This window comes from Syngnathoides biaculeatus, chromosome 6, assembly GCF_019802595.1.
Source record: "Syngnathoides biaculeatus isolate LvHL_M chromosome 6, ASM1980259v1, whole genome shotgun sequence".
Taxonomy (NCBI): Eukaryota; Metazoa; Chordata; class Actinopteri; order Syngnathiformes; family Syngnathidae; genus Syngnathoides; species Syngnathoides biaculeatus.
This window is the reverse complement of record NC_084645.1, coordinates 6,200,446-6,211,138: the sequence shown is the minus strand read 5'-3', so window position 1 is coordinate 6,211,138 and position 10,693 is coordinate 6,200,446.

Genomic DNA, 10,693 nt, shown 5'->3' with positions numbered 1-10,693 from the left:
AGAGAAGAGTATGGTGAATATACGTATAGTTAGCTAGTTAGCTCGTGTTACATGCTACTAAACTGTCTTTGTATGTCTATTTTATTGTTTTGATTTGTATTGTGTGTGTGATTAAATTGTCTTAAATGCAATACAAGTGCTTTGTTATATGTTGCTGGTTTGACGAAGGGGATTTATTCTAAATTCACACGTAACATAAGCTATAAAGTGTCAAACAAATTGGTCACCCACAACTATTATTTTCACTATTTATATTCACACCTCCCTGTCATTTACAACTCACAAAGCTTTGCACCTTTGCACCTGTGCAATCTATTTTTCATGACAAACGGGGTGTTTTCGAAAAGTGTGAAGGGTGAATCCATCCTCCCAAGTGTTTGAGCAAAATCCAGAAATACAACAAGCTGGCATTTGGGCTAACACGATGAAAAAAAACAAGTAATTTTTTACCGGTGCAATAGTTGTAAACCAATATTGTCACGAACGAGACTCGAGAGCAGACCCAAATGCACGACTCGGGTGACAGGCAAGCAATGAGGAGAAAGTTTATTTGTTCCAGAGTCGGTAACCGGGGAGTCAGTCCACACAAGCAGCAGGATCAGTAGCGACAGGCTTACAGGGTAGGTCGGGAGACAGGTGTTGGTCAGTCCACGGGAGGCGGAACTCAGGAATTCGGATGTGGAGTAACGAGGCATGCAAGGGCCATGACAGTACCCCCGCCTTAACGGCCGGCTCCAGACGGCCCAGAGGCTTCAGGATGGGCCGTGTGGAAGTCTCTGATGAGGTTGGGGTCAACAATGAAGCGGGAGGGGATCCAGGAACGCTCCTCCAGGCCATACCCCCCCAATCCACCAGGAACTGGACCCCCCTGCCTCTGCGACGAGATGACAGCAGACGGCTCACAGAGGACACAGGACCACCGTCTTCCATGCGGGGAGGCAGGGGAGGCTTGACCGGAGGAACCAGTGGTTACGGACGAGTTGGACCGAGCCTGCTCACGAGGAAGATTGGGTGGACCCTCATCGACCTGGCCAGCTTTAATGAGACGGCGACAGGGTTGATGATCTTGCTGACGGGGAACGGACCAACGAACCTGGGAGCAAGCTTGCACGATTCCGTCTGCAGCGGAAGATCCCTTGTGGACAACCATACGCATTGTCCCACCTTGAACGCTGGTGCCCTTCTCCTCTTGAGATCCGCTGCGGACTTGTAGGAGCTGCCCATGCGCACCAGCCTCTTGCGAGCCGCTTCCCAGGTCCGCTTGCAGCATCTCACCACCACCAGAGCTGATGGCACCGCGGAGTCTGTGGCCACCGATGGAAACAAAGAGGGAGGATAACCGTGCACTACATGGAAAGGAGCCATACATGTGAAAGTGGAGGGCAGGGAGTTGTGAGCATAGGCCACCCATCCAAGGTGCTGGCTCCATGTGCTGTGGTCACAAGACGCCAAGCAGCGGAGGCCGGTCTCCAGGTCTTGGTTAATCCTCTCCGTCTGGCCGTTGGACTCCAGGTGATGGCCTGACGTCAGGCTTGCCGTAGCCCTGATGAGGGTACAGAACTCCTTCCAAAAATGGGAAACCAATTGTGGTCCCCTGTCCGAGACAACGTCCACCGGCAGCCCGTGGTAGTGGACGACCTCGTCTAGCAGCAGCTGGGCCGTTTGCTTGGCGGACGGGATCTTCGGGGCTGGCACGAAATGGACCATCTTGGAGAAACGGTCGACGATGGAGAGCACTACCGTGTTCCCCTGGGAAGGAGGTAGCCCAGTGACGAAATCCATGGAGATATGTGACCAGGGACGAGAGGGAACCAGCAGTGGCCATAACTCCCCCATTGGTTGCAGCCAGGAAGTCTTGTTAGCCATGCATACCGGGCAGGCGTTGACGTATTCCATCAGGTCCCTACCCAGGTTTGGCCACCAGAACCGCTGCTCAACGACAGAGCGTATCTTGGTCATGCCCAGGTGGCATACAGTTCTGTTGGTGTGGGCCCAGTCAATGCCGTCCCCCCGCAGCGACGGTACAACAAACAAGCGGCCGGGAGGACAACCGGCAGGACCCGGAGTGTCCCTCAAGGCCTCCTTCATACGTGTCTCGATTGCCCAGGTAAACCCGGACACAAAGCAGGCCTCCGGAAGGATCGGGACGCTCGGAGGCTGTGTGTGGTCCCCCTCGTGGAACCGCGAGAGTGCATCTGACTTGCCGTTCTTCGAGCCTGGGCGGAAGGACAAAGTGAAGTGGAATCATGAGGAAAAACAACTGGCCTGGCAGAGATTCAGCCGCTTCGCGGTCCTCAGGTACTCCAAGTTTTTATGGTTGGTGAGGACCATGAACGGCACTTGCGACCCTTCCAGCCAATGTCGCCACTGTTCCATCGCTGTATTGACCACCAGCAGTTCGCGGTCACCCACATCGTAGTTACGCTCAGCCGGGGTCAGTCTTTTTGAAAGGAAGGTGCATGGTGAATCCTTCCGTCTTTCGTGCACTCTGGGATAGAACCGCTCCTATCCCAGAGTCCGATGAATCCACCTTTTTGTGATCAGGGTCCGGCATTATGAGGATCAGCGCGGTGATAAAGCTTGCCTGGAGCCTGTCGAAGGCCTCCTGACAGGTCCTGGTCCACTCGAAGGTATTGCGGGGAGATGTGAGAGCGTCCAGAGGGGTGGCAATGGAACTGAAGTTCCGGATGAACTTACAAGAGAAGTTAGCGAACCCGATGAACCTCTACATGTCCTTCCGACAAGAGGAAGTGGGCCATTGAAGGATCGCGTCGATCTTCCCGGGATCCATTCAAATCTCTCTTTCTACCAGGATGAACCCCAGGAAAGACACCTCTCTGACATGTTTGATGTGGGAGGTCAAGTCTGAGGAGAAAACCAGGATGTCGTTGAGGAATACAAAAACGTTTCTATTCAGTTTTTCCCGGAGCACATCATTTATAAAACTTTGGAAAACAGCAGGTGCGTTCGTTAACCCAAACGGCATCGCCAAATATTCGTAATGACCCGTGGGGGTATTGAGTGCCGTCTTCCATTCACCCCCTCCCGGATCCGTACCAGATGGTACGCACTCCGTAGGTCCAGCTTGGTGAAGATCCGGGCCCCTTGAAGGAGTTCGAACGCCGTCGCTATCAGGGGAAGAGGGTACCTATTTTTTATGGTGATGTCGTTGAGTCCTCTGTTGTCGATGCAGGGCCGTAGCGAAGTGTCCATTTTCACGAAGAAGAACCCTGCAGCAGCTGGTGAGGAAGACGGGCGAATGAGCCCTGCCGCCAGTGACTCCTCGACGTATTTCTTCATGGCCTGGTGCTCTGTTCCTGTCAAAGAAAACAACCTTCCCCGAGGGGGTGAGGTGCCGGGAAGGAGCTCAATGGTGCAATCATACGAGCGGTGCGGCGGCAGGGATCTAGCTTTTGTTTCCGAAAACACCTCCTTGAGGTCCAGGTAACGAGGGCACCCCGGTTAACTCCGGTGCGGTACCTGGCTCTTCAATTTCTACGGGCATGACTTGAATCCTCCCCTCCTCACGAGCAACGAAACGCCTTTTGCAACAAACTTCGGCCCACACCCTGATTTGGCCCGTGGTGCAGTCGTTATGCGGGTTGTGCTCTTTGAGCCATGGACCACCCAGGATGATATTGCTGTTCCGCTAGTTGAACACGTGGAAGCTAATTCGTTCTGTGTGGGCGTCTGGAAATGCCATCCCTAAGGTTTGCGTGTGGAGCCTCACCCGACAGAGGAATTTCCCATTCGCTGCGTAAGCGTTGCGGAACCACTGCTTTGGAAAGGTACCCGTGCCCAACGCCTCGGAGCCTGAGTCGTTGAACGCTGTTACGGTACACGAACTGCCCGCCATGCATAGGGTGACTTGGAGAAGCGCCCGACTCGACTCCGCCGCGATATATCGCACACTCACCGGGGTAGTGATCCTGAAGCCGGGATGCTTAGGTTTGACCGGGCAATGGGCTAATAAGTGGCCCAAGCAGTCGCAGTAAAAGCAGTGTCCCTCCCGTCGACGTCGCAGGCGCTCCTCTGCCGGACCGTCGAGACCCTCCACCTGCATGGGCTCTGTCGCGGGATCGAGCGCCGGTGGCAGGGAGGCGGGCAGTACGGACGCCCCCATCTTTCCTCTGACCAACGCGTCCATTTGTCCCTGGATGGCAAGTCTTTGGTTGACTTTGAGCGCCAGTGCGATGAGTGCACCCAATGAGGTAGGAAGATCCACGGTGATAAGGAGACCGTGGATCTGCGGGGAGAGCCCCTGGAAGAAAGCGTCAAGGAGGGCGTCCTCGTTCCATCTGCTCTCAGCTGCCTGGATGCAGAACTCGATGGTGTAGTCGGAAACGCGGCGCTGTCCCTGGCTTAACGCCATCAACGACACCGCTGCCTCGCATTCTGGCACGGCGTACTGGAAGACCTGCTTCATGGCGCAAACGAAGGCCGTCCAAGAGCGACATGGCTCCGAGTTGCGACTCCACTCCGCTGTGGCCCACGCCTGCGCTCTTCCTGTCATGTGGGAGATGACGAAGGCGATCCGGGAGCGGTCCGTCGGGAAGTCCGACGACTGTAGCTCAAAGTGGAGGTCACACTGAGCGAGGAAGGGTCTGACGTTCCCTGAGTAATAGCTGGCCTAGGTGTCTGGTGTGTTATGTGACAGAAGAGTCTCCGCTAGGATGAAGGGCAAAGTCTATAAAACAGTGGTGAGGCAGGCCATGATGTACGGATTAGAGACCTTGACACTGAAGAAACAACAGGAAGCAGAGCTGTGGCAGAAATGAAGGCGTTGAGGTTCTTGCTAGGAATGAGTCTTTATTCGATCCAAAGTCCAATTACTGGTAATCAGTCCGCAAAGGCAGCAGTAGTAGTTTCGGCAGGTGTAAGAGGAAGGTCAATAATGGATCAGGGTTCGGTACACGGGATAGCAAGACCAGAAACAACGAGTTGCGGGAATGTGACATGGGATCACTGATCTGGCAAAGACCAGACCACATGCATGTATATTATATTTTGTGCCTGAAGGTTACTGACATTAAGGTAGGGGAGAGTGTAGCTCACCAGCATAGAATGGTGGTGTGTAGGATGACTCTGGTGGTGGGGAGGAAGATTAAGAAGACAAAGGTAGAGCAGAGAAGAATGGAGGAAAAGTATACTAGTTCCCATTTTTAAGAACAACCATGTGGTGGAAGTTGAGAAAGCTGCGCGTATCTGCTGATAGGTGCAGGTGCGCGCCACATTGGGGACCGGCACAGCCATGACAGTACCCGTATCGATATAGGATGTTTCAGTTTCATGGTGACTGGGTTTATCACCTTTGTGTTCAGGAACAGATCGACGAACCTAGGAGCAACCTTTTGTGATTACACCCTGAGAGGAAGGCCCTTTCCTTACGGCCAGACACGATGGCCCACTCTGTAGTCTGGTGCCTTACCCCTTTTCTGGTCTGCTGTGGGCTTATAGGAGTGTCCCTTTTGGCAGCAGCATCCTACGACCTCGCTCCCAGGTCCGTCTACTGTGTCTCACCACGGCCAAAGCTGATGGAACCAATGAGGTAGCGTCTATAGAAGGAAATAGAGAGGGTGGATAGCCATGCACACCATGGAAGGGAGACATCGAGGTGGAAGCGAAGGGAGGAAAGTTATGTGAATACTCGACCCAACTTAAGTGTTGGCGCCACGTGCTCAGGTCGCGAGAAGCCAGGCATCTGAGCCTAATCTCCAGGTCTTGGTTTACCCGTTCGGTCTGGCCATTTGATGCCGGATGATGGGCCGAGGAAAGGCTCACAGTGGCCCCTATAAGGGAACAAAATTCTTTCTAGAATCAGAGATGAATTGGGGGCCCCGGTTGGACACCACATCGGAGGGGAGGCCATCCAATCTGAACACGTTGGTCATCATGAGTTTGGCCATCTGCTTTGCTAAAATTCTGAATGAATTTTCTATAAAAAATTTGCGAATCCAATAAACCTCTGACCCTCCTTACGTGAGTTAGGCACGGGCCAGCGGAGGATGGCCTCCACCTTGCGGAGATCCATGCGGATCTCGCCCTTCCCCAGAATGAATCCCAAAAATGATACAGAGGTTTGATGGAACTCACATTTTTCAGCTTTTACATACAGTCCATGACGCAGCAACTGCTGCAACACCACTTGGACATGTTTGACATGAGTCGCTTCGTTGGGTGAGAAGATCAGAATGTCGTCCAAATATACAAAGACATGGCGGTGGAGCATATCGCAAAGCACGCCGTTTACAAAGTTCTGGAAAACGGCTGGCGCACCACTGCTTACATCTACTGGGCAAGAGTGGATATTGACTCCAGTGGTGTGCTCAAAACCGAACACTTTTAGACTCTCTGGTCACCTTGGGTTTGTAACCTCAGATCTTATAATATGGTAACTGATTATATGCATTTCACTCTGTACTATGACAGATCAGGGGATGAGATATATAGCGAGGCATTTCATGAAATGGAAAACAACATATGGGAATTGAATATGGGTGATTTGTTTGCAGGCAAACAGCTGTCACCTTTTTGGTGTTCCTGACTCCTGAACAACTCAAATGGTACAAGATGGTGGATCAACTGGATCCTTCTATGCCTCCTTGTCACCCACATGTCTCCTTGATGGTCTCGCCTCAGCACACAGTGAAGGATCTCAATCCGTTTGTCCTGGCATACACACAGGCCACGAATTGGCAAAATTAATTTCACTCTCAATTGCTCTATTCCCTGTCACTTGATGCTTATTGGATTCAGTCTAACACATGTTTTGTCTGATAAGATAAAAGAGGTGTGCTCTCTCTGTACCTTTGCATTTATGATCTCCTACAGCCATTGTCTGTAACTCATGGGTGCCCGGAATATTCTGTAAGTGAAAAGCATCAAAGAAACTGTTCATCATCTCCAGCCTTTATTTGGATAACCAACATTCTCACTACCCGAAATTAAATGAACACGCAGAGGAAAAAAGCGTCCTCCAACAGTATCTGTGCCACAGCTCCATTCCACGGAAGCCCAGGCTTCTGCCCTTCCTGTCAGATGGGAAATCACGAACGCAATCCTAGAGCAGTCGGTGGGAAAGGCGTCGGGCTGCAACTCAAAGTGTAACTTACAGTGGGTGATGAAGGGCTTAATATTGCCCGAGTGTCCAGAAAACCGCTCCAGGCGAGAAAGCGGTGACCACACGGCTCTCTGGGCATCAGTGACCTGTGCGTGAGTGGACTCGGGAGTACATAGATCTACCGCGGCAGGGGCTGGGTCCAGGTTGGTGCCGGCTCCACTGGACAAGGACACAGACAAGGAGTCGAGTCAAGCCATCACCTCCTGCAGCTGGCGACCAATCATTTGGAGGGCTCCTTCGTGTCCGGTAACCAGAACCAGAAGGGCGTTGCGAACCAGATCCGAGTCGGCTGGGTCCACTTTTTGGCCAGATCGTTCTGTCATGCTCAGAACTCACGGCTGAACCCAAATGCATGACTCACAAGGCTTAGTAGCAGTTTGGAAAGTCTTTATTCAATCAAAACTCCAAATACCGGTAAGCAGTCTGCGAATGCAGCAGTAGTAGATTCAGCAGGCGTAAGAGGAAGGTCACTAATGGGTCGGGGTTTGTTAGACGGGATAGCAAGAGCAGAAACAAGGAGTTGCGGGAACATGACATGGGATCAACAATCTGGCAAAGACCAGACTGCACGCGTGGCCATAAATACATGGGATGTAATTACATAGATGAGACACCGGTGCATGCATCTGCTCATAGGAGCATGTGCGTGCCACATCGGGTACTGGCACATCCATAACAGTTCAAGAGAGCAGATTTTGATGGTTTGGACATGACCAGATGCGAGAGAGTGAGTATCTTGGTGGAAGGGTGCTGAGGATGGAGCTACCAGGCAACAGAGTGGGAGGAAGACCAAAGAGAAGGTTGATGGATGTTGTGAGGGAAGACATGAGGGTAGTGGGTGTTAGAGTGGAAGATGCAGGAGATAGGCTTGGATGAAAAAAGATGGCACGCTGTGCCGACCCCTAATGGGACAACCTGAAAGGAAAAGAAGAAGATAGAAATTATGAGTGAATGAAAATCATATCATATGCGTTATTCAATTGAAATATTGTTACTGAGTCAGCAGATCCCACACAGGATGGCCAAGCTGGCGAGGCAATCCCACGGGAGACCAGGGCAGGGCGATGCCACCCACTCCCCAGAACCCAGGGTAGTCTCGAGCCCAACTGAAGTGCCACTACCTGCCCCAGAGGGAGCATGTTTGTCATATTATTTTTTGTTACACTGAAGATTGTTTCCACTAAAGGCTGAAACCCAAAGGGGAAATTGTTTGGAATGAACAACAAGTTCCATAAGGAAATAAACAAGAGGCATAAAATGTTGTGCCCGCTTAATGAAGAACAACCATGATTAGAAAGTTAAACGGAGCCTGGTTGGTTGTCGACAAGCTTTTCATCGATGTGTCAACTACTTCCTGATGCCAATGCCACCACCCGGCTACTATGGATAAGTACTTCTCCTCTTCATCCATCAATTTTCTGAGCCACTTATCTTCACGAGGGTTGCGTAAAGCCTGGATCCTTTCTCAGCTGCCATCGGGCAGGAGGCTGAACCCTGAATTGGTTGCCAGCCAATCGCAGGGCACATAGAAACAAGCAAAAGTCGCACTCATAATCACACCTTAGAGTCTCCAATTAATGCTTGTTTTTGGGGTGTGGGAGGAAACCCACGCAAGCACGGAGAAAAAATACAAACTCCACATAGGTGAGTATGGGATTAGAACCTTGTTCATCAGAACTGTGAGACCAACGCTCTACAGCAGCACCATCGTGCGGCTGGACTCCCAATTATTTATTCATTTTGTATTTTGTTTCCTTTTATTTTGCTTAGACAAATAAATGAACGAAACCGTGCATACCACCAACATAAGCCTCATTCATTTCTTTTTTTCGTTGTGTTTCTTGTTTTCATACACACACCAAACATAATCCTCAACATATTCCCTGTCCATTACAAATTACACACCATATTATCCCCTCAGCAATAGTTGTTTTTTTATGTTTTGTGTTGTTTGCTACCCTTTTATGTCACCTGGGTTCGCTGTACTTAAATATCTTATATGAATATATCTAGCTGCGCTAGCGGCAAACTCTTTCTGTGTACCGAGGCTTATAACCAGGTACGCTCTGTAGGCCGGGAATTACGGTAAATATGTAGGCTGAGGCTACTCAATTTCTGAGTGAATGCTGTCGAAAGCATTCATTCGCGTGAGTCAGCGTTGTGTTAAATTATGTCGATTATACCAACGAAAGAGGTGTAGATTGCTATTATTTTCGTTTTTGCAAACATGTGCACATAACAAGCACTTTGGAGGTTTGAGAAAAGCAAGCCCTGCTAAAAAAATTCTATAGAACATTTCTAAAGAATTTCTAAAAAAAAACACTATAGAAATGCTATAGAACTTAAGGACACAAGTTCTATATAAATTCTATAGAAATATTCTATAGAAATGTTATAGAACTTTTCAAACTAAGTTCCATAGAACGTTTCTAAAGGCATTCTATAGAAATATTCTATAGAAATGCTATAGGACTTTAGGACCCAAGTTATACAGAACTGTTCTCAAGAACTGAAACAGCATTGCTTCAACATTGTATTCGTAAAGTGCATTAATGTGACAATCCCACATACAATCAACGTTGCCCTAAACAATAGAAACAACGTTACCATGCTGCTACATGGAAATTGAAACATTAAAACAGAAACCTTTATTATGCAGTGTGAAACAATTACAAACAATTAGGTTATTCAGTCCACAGTAATACGTTTAAATTTAGAACAAATAACTTTTTTCTTAAATTATGTTACAAACAAATTAAAATATAATGTTCCACTATGTGAACTTTAACTATGTGTCTCTCATATTTACTGTCCATCCTGGGTCCTTCCATCCTGTTTCCTGCCACTTCCACCGCATCTGTCAGGCACATATTTCAGGCATGACGTGTCTGCACTTCGTGCATCACTCAGGGTCCCCTCGTGGTTTCTCAAGACACATTCTGAGTTCAAAATTAAGAGACTTGGTTATTATTACGTCTGGCAAACACTATAACTATCAGTTAGGAATCGATCAAACACAAGAATCCATATTTTGTTGATAGAAAGAGCATTGTTCAGATGTCTGCAAACAGCACACAAATACTTTCAATTGTATTAATAAATGCAATATTGTTTGAAAGTTAAAACAAGTAAGAAATCTTTGCCTGATTCTCAACTGTATATTACTGGTAAAAAAAAATACATTCTGTACAAAATATATAATATTTAAGTACCTCTTCAGGATCTGTTTGCTATTTTCTTTGAGGGTTACCCATCCAACTTTCAACATTTGGAATTTCTGCAAATCAAAAAGAGGATGACAAAATGGGAATTAGTTTGTTGTTAAAATTAAACTGAACAACTTTTTCCATACTTAATCATTACAGTTCTGCAGAAGCAGAATGGTCTTCCATCACCTTCTTGCCAGATATTTTATCTGTACAATGTCGATGTCCTCTTCTTGTGCTTCCCTATGGTCTTGATGCCTGCCGGTGTCCCTTATCTCAGTAAGCAGCATCAGCCCTTTTTTTGGAACCCTGAACCACAACACACACACAATGCAAAAGCACAAATATGACAAAAAGGTCTCAAGAT